Below are 12,576 nucleotides of genomic sequence, written 5' to 3'. Positions count from 1 at the left end.
TGTAGGATAAGTACTTCCCAAAGTAGATGAAGTATTCTAAAGGCAGGATGACACAGCCACGGCTGACAAGGGAAATTAAAGCCAGCATAAAACCAAAAGAGAGGGCATATAATAGAGCAAAGATTAGTGGGAAATTAGAGAATTGGGAAGTTTTTTAAATCTAACAGAAATTAACTAAAAAAGCCATAAGGAGAGCAAAATTAATATGCAGGCAGACTAGATAGTCATTTGAAAGAGGATACCAGAAGTTTTTTCAGATGCATAAAGAGTGAAAAAGAATGGATATTGAACCGCTGGAAAATGTCATTGGGCAGGTAATAATTGGGGACAAGGAAATGGCAGACAAACAGAATAGGGCAAATGCATTGTTAGTATTCATGTTGGGATTGCTAGAATATAAGGGGAAGGATGTGATGTTGAGGCTTTAAAAGGCTTTGGTCAGACTTCAGCTGGAGCATCTTAGCCCATTATCTAAGAAAGGATATGTTGGCATTGGAGATGATCCAGAGGAGGTTCATGAGCAAAGTTCCCTGTATTTTTTTTACAATTCTAAACAGGAAATTTTTTCATGACCTGAAAACTGTGCAGCACTTTAAAAGTTTTTTTTTGTAATGTGCATACTGTAGCGATGTGCTACACACAGCGCTGAAATAACGACATGCAGTCAGTAAGTCATTTTGAGACCAGTTTATTCAAACTTCGCGGCGCTGGCACTTAATCACTAGCGCCCGCCCTCTCCTGGCGGAAATGATGTCAGAGGTGCATCACCAAAGTCTCCCCCCCCCCCCCCGCGCGCTGGCTATTTGTGAGTCGGTTCACCTGCGCAGAAAGTGGGTCGCCACATAACCCCCACCCAGAACCTGCGATACACCCCCCAATGTCCACAGTCTGGATCAGCCTCTGTTTGGGAGGTCTGCCTCTGTGCCGCGGTGCCTGAACCTCGACCGGCTGAGCCAAGTCCACATGGGCTGGTTTGAGTCGGTCCACCATGAAAACCTCCTCTTTCCCCCCAATGTCCAGAACATAGGTTGACCCATTGTTGTTGATCACCTTGAATGGCCCCTCGTATGGCCACTGTAGCGGTGCCCGGTGTCCACCCCTTCGTACAAACACAAACTTACAGTTCTGCAGGTCTTCGGCTACATGGGTCGGGGTCCGTCCGTGCTGTGAAGTCGGTATGGGGGCCAGGTTGCTGAGCCTCTCGCGTAATCTGTCCAGGACTGCTGCGGGTTCTTCCTCTTGCCCCCTTGGGGCTGGTATGAACTCTCCTGGGACGGCCAGGGGTGCGCCATCCACCAACTTGGCCAACGAGGCGTGCAGATCCTCTTTGGGCGCTGTGCGAGTTCCAAGCAGGACCCAGGGAAGCTCGTACACCCAGTTAGGTCCTCTCAGGCAGGCCATGAGAGCCGACTTCAAGTGATGGTGGAAGCGTTCCACTAGTCCGTTCGACTGTGGGTGGTAGGCAGTTGTGTGGTGTAGCTGCGTTCCCAACAAGCTGGCCACAGCTGACCACAGGCTGGAGGTGAACTGGGCGCCTCTGTTGGAGGTAATGTGGGCCGGTACCCCGAAGCATGCTACCCAGGTTGCAATCAGTGCTCAGGCGCAGGAATCGGCAGATTCAGACTACGGTGAGCGGGACCACCTCTGGCCACCTCATGAACCAGTCTACCATAGTTAGGAGGTACCGTGCTTCTTGGGACACTGGTAGGGGGCCCACGATATCCACATGAATGTGGACGAACCTCTGGTGGGTGGCTTCGAACTGCTGCGGCAGGGCTTTAGTGTGCCGCTGCACCTTGGCTGTTTGGCACTGCGCGCACATTCTGGCCCATTCACTGACCCGCTTGCGAAGTCCATGCCATGCGAACTTGCTGGAGACCAGCCAGATGGTTGTCCTGATAGGTGGGTGCGCCAAACCGTGTATGGAGTCGAAAACTCGCTGCCTTCAGGCTGCCAGGACGATGGGGCGAGGTTGGCCGGTAGCTACGTCACACAGAAGTGACCTCTCACCTGGGCCTATGAGTAAGTCCTGCAGCTGCAAACCCGAGGCTGCGGTCCTGTGGTTGGGCATCTTGTCTTCTGCCTGCTGCGCCTCTGCCAGTGCTGCATAGTCCACCCCCAGGGACAGGACCTGGACAGCTGATCTGCAGAGTGCGTCCACCACGATGTTGTCCTTTCCCGAGACATGGTGGATGTTTGTTGTGTACTCGGAGATGTAGGACAAATGTCGCTGTTGGCGAGCCGACCAGGGATCGGACACCTTCATGAACACGAAGGTCAACGGTTTGTGGTCTGTGAACGCGGTGAATGGCCTGCCTTCTAAGAAGTACTGGAAATGCCGGATTGCCAGATACAGTGCCAACAGCTCCCAGTCGAAAGCACTGTACTTGAGTTCGGGTGGTCGTAGGTGCTTGCTGAAGAACGCCAGGGGTTGCCAGCGCCCCTCGATGAGCTGCTCCAGCACTCCACCGACTGCTGTGTTGGATGTGTCCACCATGAGTGCAGTCAGAGCAGATGTATGTCCTTGGGCAGTTGCTCTAGGAACGCTTGTTTGAACATGAGGCAGGGTTTGCGTCCGTCAGCCAGGGCCAGCATCTCGTTCATCAATGCTGACGGCAGTCTGTCTCCCAGACCATCCAGGTGAAGCAGGCGGGCACCCCGCTCATGCCGTGAGAGGCCAAAGGTCCCAATGAGCAGCGCTTTGAATGCTTCATATTTGCCTTCTTCTGGGGGTGACTGTATGAAATCCGCAACCAGGGCGGCTGTCTCCTGGTCAAGGGCGCTCACCACGTGATAGTAACGCGTGGAATCAGAGGATATCTGCCAAATTTGGAACTGGGCTTCTGCTCGGCTAAACCACACGCATGGTCGCAGCGTCCAGAAAGTCGGCAGTTTTAGCGAAACTGCGTGAACAGATGAAGAGTCGGTCATCTTTGGTCCAAATCCCATTTGGACCGTCGGGGTCACCAATGTAGCAATGTGCTAGACACAACACTGAAATAATGACACGCAGTCGGTAAGTCGTTTCGAGACTAGTTCATTCAAACCTCGTGGCGCTGGCATTTAATCCCTAGTGCCTGCCCTCTCCAGGCAGAAATGATGTCAGAGGTGCATTACCAAAGTCTCCCCCTGCACGCTGGCTATTTGTGAGCCGGTTCGCCTGCGCAGAAAGTGGGTCGCCACAATACTATGAAAAGTCCAGCAGTGTGGCAACAAAAGCTACGTGCATGGGAGCATTTCAGTTACAGTGCAACCAGCACCAGTGCAGCTTAGGGGGAATGGTATTCAAGAGAATTATTCTGGAAATGAAAGGGTTAGAAAAATAAAGGGGGATCGAATATTGAAAGGCCCATATAGATTGGACGTGGAGAGGATGTTCCCTAATAGTGGGTGAGTCTAGGATCAGAGAGCACTGCCTTAGAATAGAAGGATGACCATTTTAGAACAGAGATGAGAAGGAATTTCTTTGGCCAAAGGGAAGGGGATTTGTGGAATTCATAGCCACAGATGGCTGTGGAGGCCAAGTCATTAAGTATATTTAAAGCTAAGTTGATAGGTTCTTCATTAGTCAGAGTGTCAAAGGTTACAGGGAGAAGGCAGGAGAATGGGGCTGAGAGGAATAATAATTCAGCTAAGATGGAATGGCAGAACTGACTCTATTGGGCAAATGGCCTAAACTTGCCACTATGTCTTACGGCCTTATGGTTTTAACTATTCTAAAGGAAGGATGCAACAACCATGGCTGACAAGGGAGGCCAAAGGCAACATTAAATCAAAAAAGAAGTCATATAATATTAACAAAAAATATTGGGGAACTAGAAGATTGGGAAGCTTTTAAAAACTGACAGAAGGCAACTAAAAAGCAATAATGAGAGAAAAGATGAAATATGGAGGTCAGCTAGCAAATAACATAAAAGAGGATACCAAAAGTTTTTATTTGGATATATAGTGTAAAAGAGTGGAAAATTATATTGGAGTAGTAGTAATGGGGAATAAAGAATTGACAGATGAACTTTCTAAGTATTTTTCATCAGGCTTTACTGGGGAAGACACCAGAAATTCGAATGTATGCCAGAAGTTCGAGTGTCAGGGTGCTGAAGTGAATGTTGTTGCTATTATGAAGGAGAAGGTGCTTGGTTAGCTGAAAGGTCTGAAGATAGATAAGGCATATGGACAAGATGACTACACCCAGGATTTTGAAAGAGATAACTGAAGAGATTGTGGATGCATTAGTAGTAACCTTCAAAGAATCGCTAGATTCTGAAATGGTTCCGGAGGACTGGAAATTTGAAAATGTCACTCCTCTCTTTAAGAGGGGAGAGAGGCACAAGACAGGATATTATAGGTCAGCTGCCCTGACTTAAGTGATTCATAAGATTTCTGCATCCATTTTTAAGGATGAGGTGTCAGGGTACTTGGAAACAAATGATATAATAGGCCAAATTCAACATGGTTTCCTTACGGAGAAATCTTGCCTAACAAATCTGTTAGAATTCATTGAGGAAATAACAGGCAGGATAGATGAAGGAGAGACAGTGGATATTGTTTACTTAGATTTTCAGAAGGCTTTTGACAAGGTACAGAACACGAGGCTGCAAATCAAGATAAGAGCCTATGGTATTACAGGAAAGATACTAGCTTGGATAGAAGATTGTCTGACTGGCAAGATGCTAAGAGTGGGAATAAAGGGGCATTTTCTGGTTAGCTGCCGGTGACAAGTGGTGTTCTGCAGAGGTTGTTGTTGGGATCACATCTTTCCATATTCCATGTCAATGATTTAGAATGATGGAGTTGATGGCTTTATGGCCAAGTTTACAGATGGTACAAAAATAGGTGCAGGGAGAGGTAGTGTTGAGGAAGCAGGGGGAAGGACTTAGAGAGATTTAGGAGAATGAGCAAAGAAGTGACAAATGGAATGCAGTATAGGGAAGTGTATGGTCATGTACTTAGATAGAAGGAATAAAGGCATAGACTATTTTCTAAACGAGGAGCAAATTTAGAAAACAGAGGTGTAAATGTACTTGGAAGTCCTTGTGCAGGATCCCTTAAGTGTTAACTTGCAGGTTAAGTTGGTGGCATGGAAGGCAAATGCAACATTGACATTCATTTTGAGAGGACTGGAATATTAAAGCAAGGAGTAATGCTGAGCATTTAAAAGGCATTGGTCAGGTCAACTTGGAGTATTGTGAGCTGTTTTGGACCCCTTATTTAAGAAATCATCTGCTGGTTTTGGAAAGGGTCCAGAGAAGGTTCACGAGAATGATTCAGGGAGTGTAAAGATAAATGTGTGGGGAGTGTTTGATTGCTTGAGGAGTTCAGAAGAATCTCATTGAAAACTACTGAATATTGAAAGGCCTAGATAAAGTTGATGTGGAGAAGGTGTTCTCTATACTAGGGGAGTCTAGAACTAGAGGGCACAGCTTCAGAGTAGAAGGACATCCCTTTAGAACTGAGATAAGGAGGAATTTGTTTTGCCAGAAGATGATGAATTTGTGGAATACATTGCCACAGGTAGCTTGGAGGCCAAATTATTGATTATACTTAAAGCGGAGGTTGATAGGTTCTTGATCAATAAGGGAATCAATGTTTATTGAGATGGCAGGAGAATGGGGTTGAGAGGGATAATAAACAGCCATGATGAAATAGCAGAGCAGACTTGATGGGCTGATTGGCCCAATTCTGCTTTTATGTCTTATGGTCATATATCCCAACATATATCCACCTCACTGCTTTTCAGAATTACCAACTACATCCTCCTGAATCTCAAAATGTCCCCATATATTATTGTGCCCCACTCTGTTTTCACTGTCCTTCAATTTTATCTCCTCTGTAAATACCAACACAAAGTTCGCATGTTGTACCTATGACATCTGCTTTGACACGAAGCATAAACTCCCTCCTTTATCATTGAGTGGACCTACCGTCTCCTTAGTTTTTTTTTCTTATATAAGTATAAACTTCTTTTCACAATGTACCTGAATGAACTAATGGAGAACATTTTGAATGGCATTTCAAAATTACACTGATAGTGCCTCAGCAAATAGTGACACTTTAACAATCAGAGACAGGTTTATTATCACTGTCTTAAATGATGTGAAATTTGTTGTGGCAGCAGTACAGTGCAAAGACATAATGCTACTATAAATTACAAAATAATTAAATAGTGCAAAAAAAGAATAACAATGTAGTGTTCATGATTCATGGACCATTGAGAAATCTGATGACAGACTGTGGGTCTTCAAGCTCCTATATCTCCTCTCTTATGTTTAGTAGTGAAAAGTGGCATGCCCAGATGGTGAGGGTCCTTAGTGATGATGCTACCTTCTTGAGATACCACCTCTTGAAAATGTGGGTGATAGCGGGGACAGTTGTGTATATGATGAAGCTGGCTGAGTCTAGAACCCTCTGCAGCCTCGTGCAACCCTGTGCATTGGAGCCTCCATATCAGGCAAAGATGCAATAGTCAGAATGTTCTCTGCTGTACATCGATAGAAATTTGCAAGGATCTTCAGCATACATACAAAAGATACTTATATACTTAATGTAGTGCTAACATACTTCGATGAGTATGATTTCCACCATCTGAGGGCTCTGCTGGCACGTTGATGATGATATTCTTAATCAATGCAAGGCTGTCAGAGATTTTCCTGCCTGGTACAGCACAGGTTTGGTGCAGGTGGATCATCAGAGCATACTTGTTGGAAGAAAGCCTTGGACAAGATCTTGTACAAGGATCCATCATCCAGGCCATGCTCTCTTCTCGCTTTTGCCATCAGAAGGAAGGTACAGGAGCCTCAGAACCTGTACCACCAGGTTCAGGAACAGTTATTAGCCCTCACCATCAGGTTCCTGAACCAGAAGGAATAACTTTATTCAACTTCACTCGCCCATCACTGAACTGTTCCCACTGAACTGGATTCACTTTCAAGAATCCTCATCTCATGTTCTCAATATTTATTGCTTATTTATTACTATTATTTCTTCTTTTTTTCTCTTTTTGTTTGTAATTGCACAGTTTGTTGATTTTTTTTGCACATAGGTCTTTCTTTGATTTTATTGTTTTTCCGGTACTTACTATGATGGCCTGAAAGAAAATGAATGTCAAATTGTATGTGATGACATGTACAGTATGGACTTTGTTAATAAATTTACTTCGAACTTAGTAATTCACATTCAACAGCAAAAAAAGGTCTCCAGTTCCTGATGTCTTCCAGCTCTCTCTTCTTGTAAATGAGGGCGATAATATTCTTTTTCATTGATTCTGATAGGCTGCCAGCCAGAAGCTCAGTGTTGTGGGCTCTGTGGCACTCAGCTATCCATTTTACAGAGCAAGTACAACTCAACCAGTAAATTGTCACACCTATTAGTTTTATTCACTTCAACTAAACAGAACCTGTCAGCTCTTCCAGAGTTAGTGGTTGGACCAGACTCTCCTACTTGCTGTTATCAAAGAACCTCCATGTAAGATTTCCAAGAGGCAATGAAGTCTGTGGCCTTTCTATCTTCCAGGCCAGCACAGAAGGATTTGCTGATCCTCAGCATGTCTGTATATCAGAATGTTACTGAGCCAATCTCTTCCTTCACTCTGTAGATGTCAGAATCTATTAGAATAATCTTGAGCACATCTCATCCTGCTTCACAGAGCAGACTCGGGATTGGAAGGATTCTGAGGCACTAGCAAGGCTTGCATGCTTTTCAACTCTTGGAGCTCCACCCTCACATTCAACTCCTTGACTGCAGAAGGGGAAGTTTCTATTCAAATCAATTCAAGTTTAATTGTCATTCAACCATACATGATTACCCGTGAATACAGCCAAACAAAACAGCATTACTCCAGGGCCAAAGTGCAAAGCACAGTATCAATAGTCATAAGGCACAAGTAAGATATCAGACATACAGTCACACAAAAAATATAGTCCAAGACACTGTCCATGAATGGTGTAGAAATCTGCAGTTAAACACAATAATTATTGTCTGAACACTAGGGGTAACACTGAGTTCAGCTTGTATGCTGTGCCACACTGATTCCAATGCCTTTATTCTGGGTGGCTATAAACAATTGAGGCCTGGTTTTCATTATAGTCGAGGCCACGGAGCTCCCCTACTGTCTGTTCCTGCCGTCCACCAATAAATCAGTGAATTGGCCTTGCAGTATTCCACAGGAACAATGTCCAACAGGGTCTTGCAATCATAAGAAAATGACTAGGACCATCATTGACTATTAGACTGCACTCTGCCTGGATGCTTCGACTCCTCCAGTGCCTCTCTGATGCAGGCAGTAGCACGATTCACACCAAGTCCAGCTCCTCAGTCTCTCCACCAATGAGCAACTCACTGATGGGGTAGATCTACAGTTCTTTAAGTTATTAATGTCCAGCAAGGTCTTGCAGTTGTACAAGAATACATTTAAAAAGGATGATAACACCCTTGTTTGACCCCATAGAGGCTGCTGCAATCAAACGTGCTGCCATCTTAACGGAATTTATTTCTGGAGTTAACACAATTCCCTCTGACTCTCTCTTACTTTCTGAATCCTTTAAAGATGAATAATTTTTTGATAGTCTCATTGGTTGCTTTCAACCAATGCAAGCAAACATAGCACATCCTGCAGGAATTGCAAAAAGAACATGATGGATTCAGTGGTTAATTTCCTGTGTTCACTGTCAAAACCATCAAATCTGATCACTGAGATCTCATTTGGCTGGCAGTGAGTGTGCCCTCCCTATCAGATCCTTCATACACAGGTAATGATACCTCACTCACAGCACAAGCTCCCACTGATTTGATTATGATGAGGATGAGGTGATTGCCGACCTCACTGTGCTCTGCACATTTGCAGACAAGGTGTACAAAAGGAATCAAAGGCCCTTATTGAGGTTCACCTCAAGCAGTTGCATTGTAGAGACTTTTCTAATCGAAGGATACATATCTGGTCAAGCTTCACACGTCTCTAGAAGATGACCAACTCAGTTAAAGGTGAACTTGCACATACAGGGTTTCTGGAAAATGTGCTGAGGGATCCACTGAAGCTGATGCAAACGCTTTGTGGAGGACTGCTGTCTAAGGTCCTGTCACCACTGAACACTGAATGACTGAAACATGTGGAAAAGCCTCTCAAATGCTTGCAGTGTGTATTGTTGAAAGAAGCAACATGAGTGCCAATGGGCTTTGTATAGAGAATGTACTAACAGTACAAAAGGTATAGATTTGATAATACTCTGAATGTATAGACTGGATGACAATATGAATGCAAAGAAAGTCATGCAGCTTTTTTTGTATTTCTTGTATGTATTTTTATGAATCAAGTCTATTCGTGAAATTGTAAAAAAAAATCACAAATTGCGTAATTTCTAGTATAAAGGGTGTGAATGAAAATCACAGAGTAATTATACCAGGATATGCTTTTATAGTCCCCACCTGTGCCATGCTATGTTAGTGGGTGTTATTTTGGCTTATTGGATTTTTAGCTCATTCAGTTATAGGTCAATTTTTTATTGATATATTAAGGGTAAAATGGCCACTTATGGATATTGGAATTATTTCTACAAATTATTGCTCCTCAATACTTTCAAATCTGTTTGTAAAATAGAAATTAGAAGTATTGGGCACATTTCTCTTCTTTAGATGTATGATGATATTTGGTTCTGGTATGAGAACAGCTGTCCAGCACTTAAATGATAGTCATGTGAGATTGAACTTAAAATTACAGATATCAATAAGCAGTGAAATGCTTAAGATATAAAATTGAGTTTTGTGTTAATAATGACTGTCCCACTGTAAACAGAATTAAAATAGATTTGGTTTAATTATGCTTAGTGTAGAAATTTTCTGACATTTTACAAAGACCACAATATATCTGAGGTAAAATTTCTTTAGAAATAGTTGAAACTGTTTGGGTTGTTCTGAGTAACACTAATCCAATACTCAAATCTGATATTTAGTTTGATATGTTCTTAATTACTTCATTCATTAGTTTTCAGAAAATGAATGTTTTCTCCAAGGAAATAATCATTAATTCAAAAGTTCAAAGTTATAAGTAAATTTATTATCAAAGTACATACATGTCACCAAATACAATCCTGAGATTCATTTTCTTGTGGGCATACTCAGTAAATCCAGGAACCATAACAGAATCAATGAAAGACCGCACCCAACAGGATGTACGAACAACCAATGTGCGAAAGACCACAAACTGCAGATACAAACTTAAATAAAAATTTAATGCTTTAGGAACATTTTACCAGTATAAGATTAGCTCATGAAACGTATCTATTTGACAGAGAAGGACTTAAGTTGCTGGCTGGATTCTAGATCCTTACAATTGCAGAAATTCAGAAAGTCAGCAGGGTATTTTTTTTAAAAACTTTTTTTATTGCATTTTTAAATGATTACAAAGTATGAAAAAACAATGTATATAACCCTTACCCCCTCCCCTTAACCCCTCCCCCCTAACTGCCCTATAGAAAAAGAAAGAAAGAAAGAAAGAATGCCTGGTTGTTGGAAGATCTCCACATGCTCCATGGAATTCGTAATAACTTTAATATGTATATTTATTTCTTTCCCCTAATAACCAATTGTTTCATCTTCAGAGCATCTATATATTTAATCCTGTCTTTTGTAAATAAGGGCTCCAAATTTTCAGAAATGTTTCATATTTATCTCTTAAATTATAAGGGTATTTTATGTGGTTGTATTTGCCAAACCCAGTCCTGTTCACAATCAAACTTTCCAGCAGGGGTCACTGGATAATGAGGAACAGCAGGAGACAGACTGATGTTTTTCTTTCCTGTGCCAGTACATTGTAATTAATTATAATGCCCTCATTGTCAATCTGGCTACTAATAACAATTGAGTATACAATCTGAGGAATGAACTTGAAGTTGCACCATTCTGTTTCTTCTATTACTGTACCTGTTCTATTTCCTTAAAAATTGTCATCTAATTTAACTCAATTTTCCCAGATTATTTTACTACTTTCAGACACAGTGAGAGTAGCAAATTAGGGGACTAATTAAAATAAAATTCCTTTTCTTCTTTCTTGAAAAGGTACCAATGAAGTTAGTAAAACAATGCATAACTGTTTCAGAAAACTGCACGTTATATCACTGCTTTGATGTTAAGAGTTTCCTTTATATTAAATACCATATAATTTTATCTGAATTTTGGAAGACTTCCTATAAAATATTGTGGCAATTCTTTCCTATTTTGAACTTTAATTTTGTGCAGAATAAATCCAAAGAAGGGAAATTTTCTATCACTGTGTATGCTGGCAGCAGCTCCAAATAATAAAGGCATTTTGAAAAACATTGTATTATAATTCACTTTTTCAGTCTTACAGCAGTAAAAAATAAACTTACGCATTTCCAAGTCATAGAGACACTTCGAATACACACAGTATAAAATAATACCTACTGTTGTTTTATATGAAGAGTTTTCTTTTATACATATTTTTAAATGTCCTTATTCATTTCTCCTTCCGACCTGAGAATCTTAGAAACCTGTAAACAAATGAATTAAAATGGAACATGCTAACTACCAGGTAGAGTGGGGGGAATAGAGGGGGGTAGCAGTGGAAATACAGAGTTAAAATATATGAAAAAAATAATTAATAAAACTTGTTCTCTTGAATAAAGATATGCAAAAAGCCCTCTGGTGAACATAATAGAGAAAATTGAATCTAATAATGATTACCATCTGCAGTAAAAAGCTGCTGTCAGCATTTAAAACATTTGTTGTTTGATGATATGAGGTATTAAACCATTCCATCATGTGCCATCGTAGGCTGCAGTGATAGGATGAGTTGAAATAACAGAAAACACTGATGCTTCAACTTCGTCAAATGACTCTGGGTTTGACTGCACATTTTTAATGGGTCATTCCTTCTTGAGCTCTACTGCTGCTGCTGTGACAGGATAGCCCTGATTCCTTGTTATTCCTAGGAAGATTTGAACACAATTGGGAAGGTACTCTTGTTTTCAGGTGGGATTTCAATTTTTTTTAAAGAGATATCTATGGAATAATAACATCATGCTGATTTTAGGTGCTAGTTTAAAATATTTCTACTGAAATTAACTGAATGGATGTTTATAGAAATCCATTTCAATGTGTTTGGTTTCCCTGGTGATTTCTCTCAGTTGGCTGTCGAGGTTATCCTGCTGTAGAAAATGTGTATATGGTTTGCAATGTAATTTGGTATTTGTGATTTGAAGGAGTTATTGTTACATGTTCCTGCTTTCCTAACTCTCTCCTTGATAAGTGATTATATTGTAATTATATTTAGAAAAGGAAACGTAGACCTTTGAAGATCCCTTTGGTGGATCAAACATTGAAATGAAATAACACAATGAATGCTGTTTACTCTTTTAAGTGCAAAGAGCTGTGCGATCATATTTGTTAAGACAGAATTTTCATGTGTAATGTTGAATCACTCTGATGCAGATTGCAGGGATTGTGCAGGCAGATATATATAACTATCAGCAGATATACTAGGTTCTGTCTGTCTTGTTTATTCCCTATATCCTGACAATATACAAAATTATTTTCCAACATAATAGCTAGGAATCAATATTTCTGAAA

At 41.4% G+C, this 12,576-nt stretch overlaps 1 protein-coding gene across 3 annotated transcripts in view; it reads left to right on the top strand.

Moving 5' to 3' along the window:
• Window positions 1–12,576, top strand: part of dlg2 (discs, large homolog 2 (Drosophila)) — a 787,731-nt gene that overhangs the window by 611,607 nt on the left and 163,548 nt on the right. The gene's annotated exons all lie outside the window — the stretch shown is intronic.

The sequence above is a fragment of the Hypanus sabinus genome, chromosome 3 (genome assembly GCF_030144855.1).
Source record: "Hypanus sabinus isolate sHypSab1 chromosome 3, sHypSab1.hap1, whole genome shotgun sequence".
Taxonomy (NCBI): Eukaryota; Metazoa; Chordata; class Chondrichthyes; order Myliobatiformes; family Dasyatidae; genus Hypanus; species Hypanus sabinus.
The sequence above is the reverse complement of the archived record's forward strand: the minus strand, read 5'-3'. Positions and strand labels throughout refer to the sequence as shown.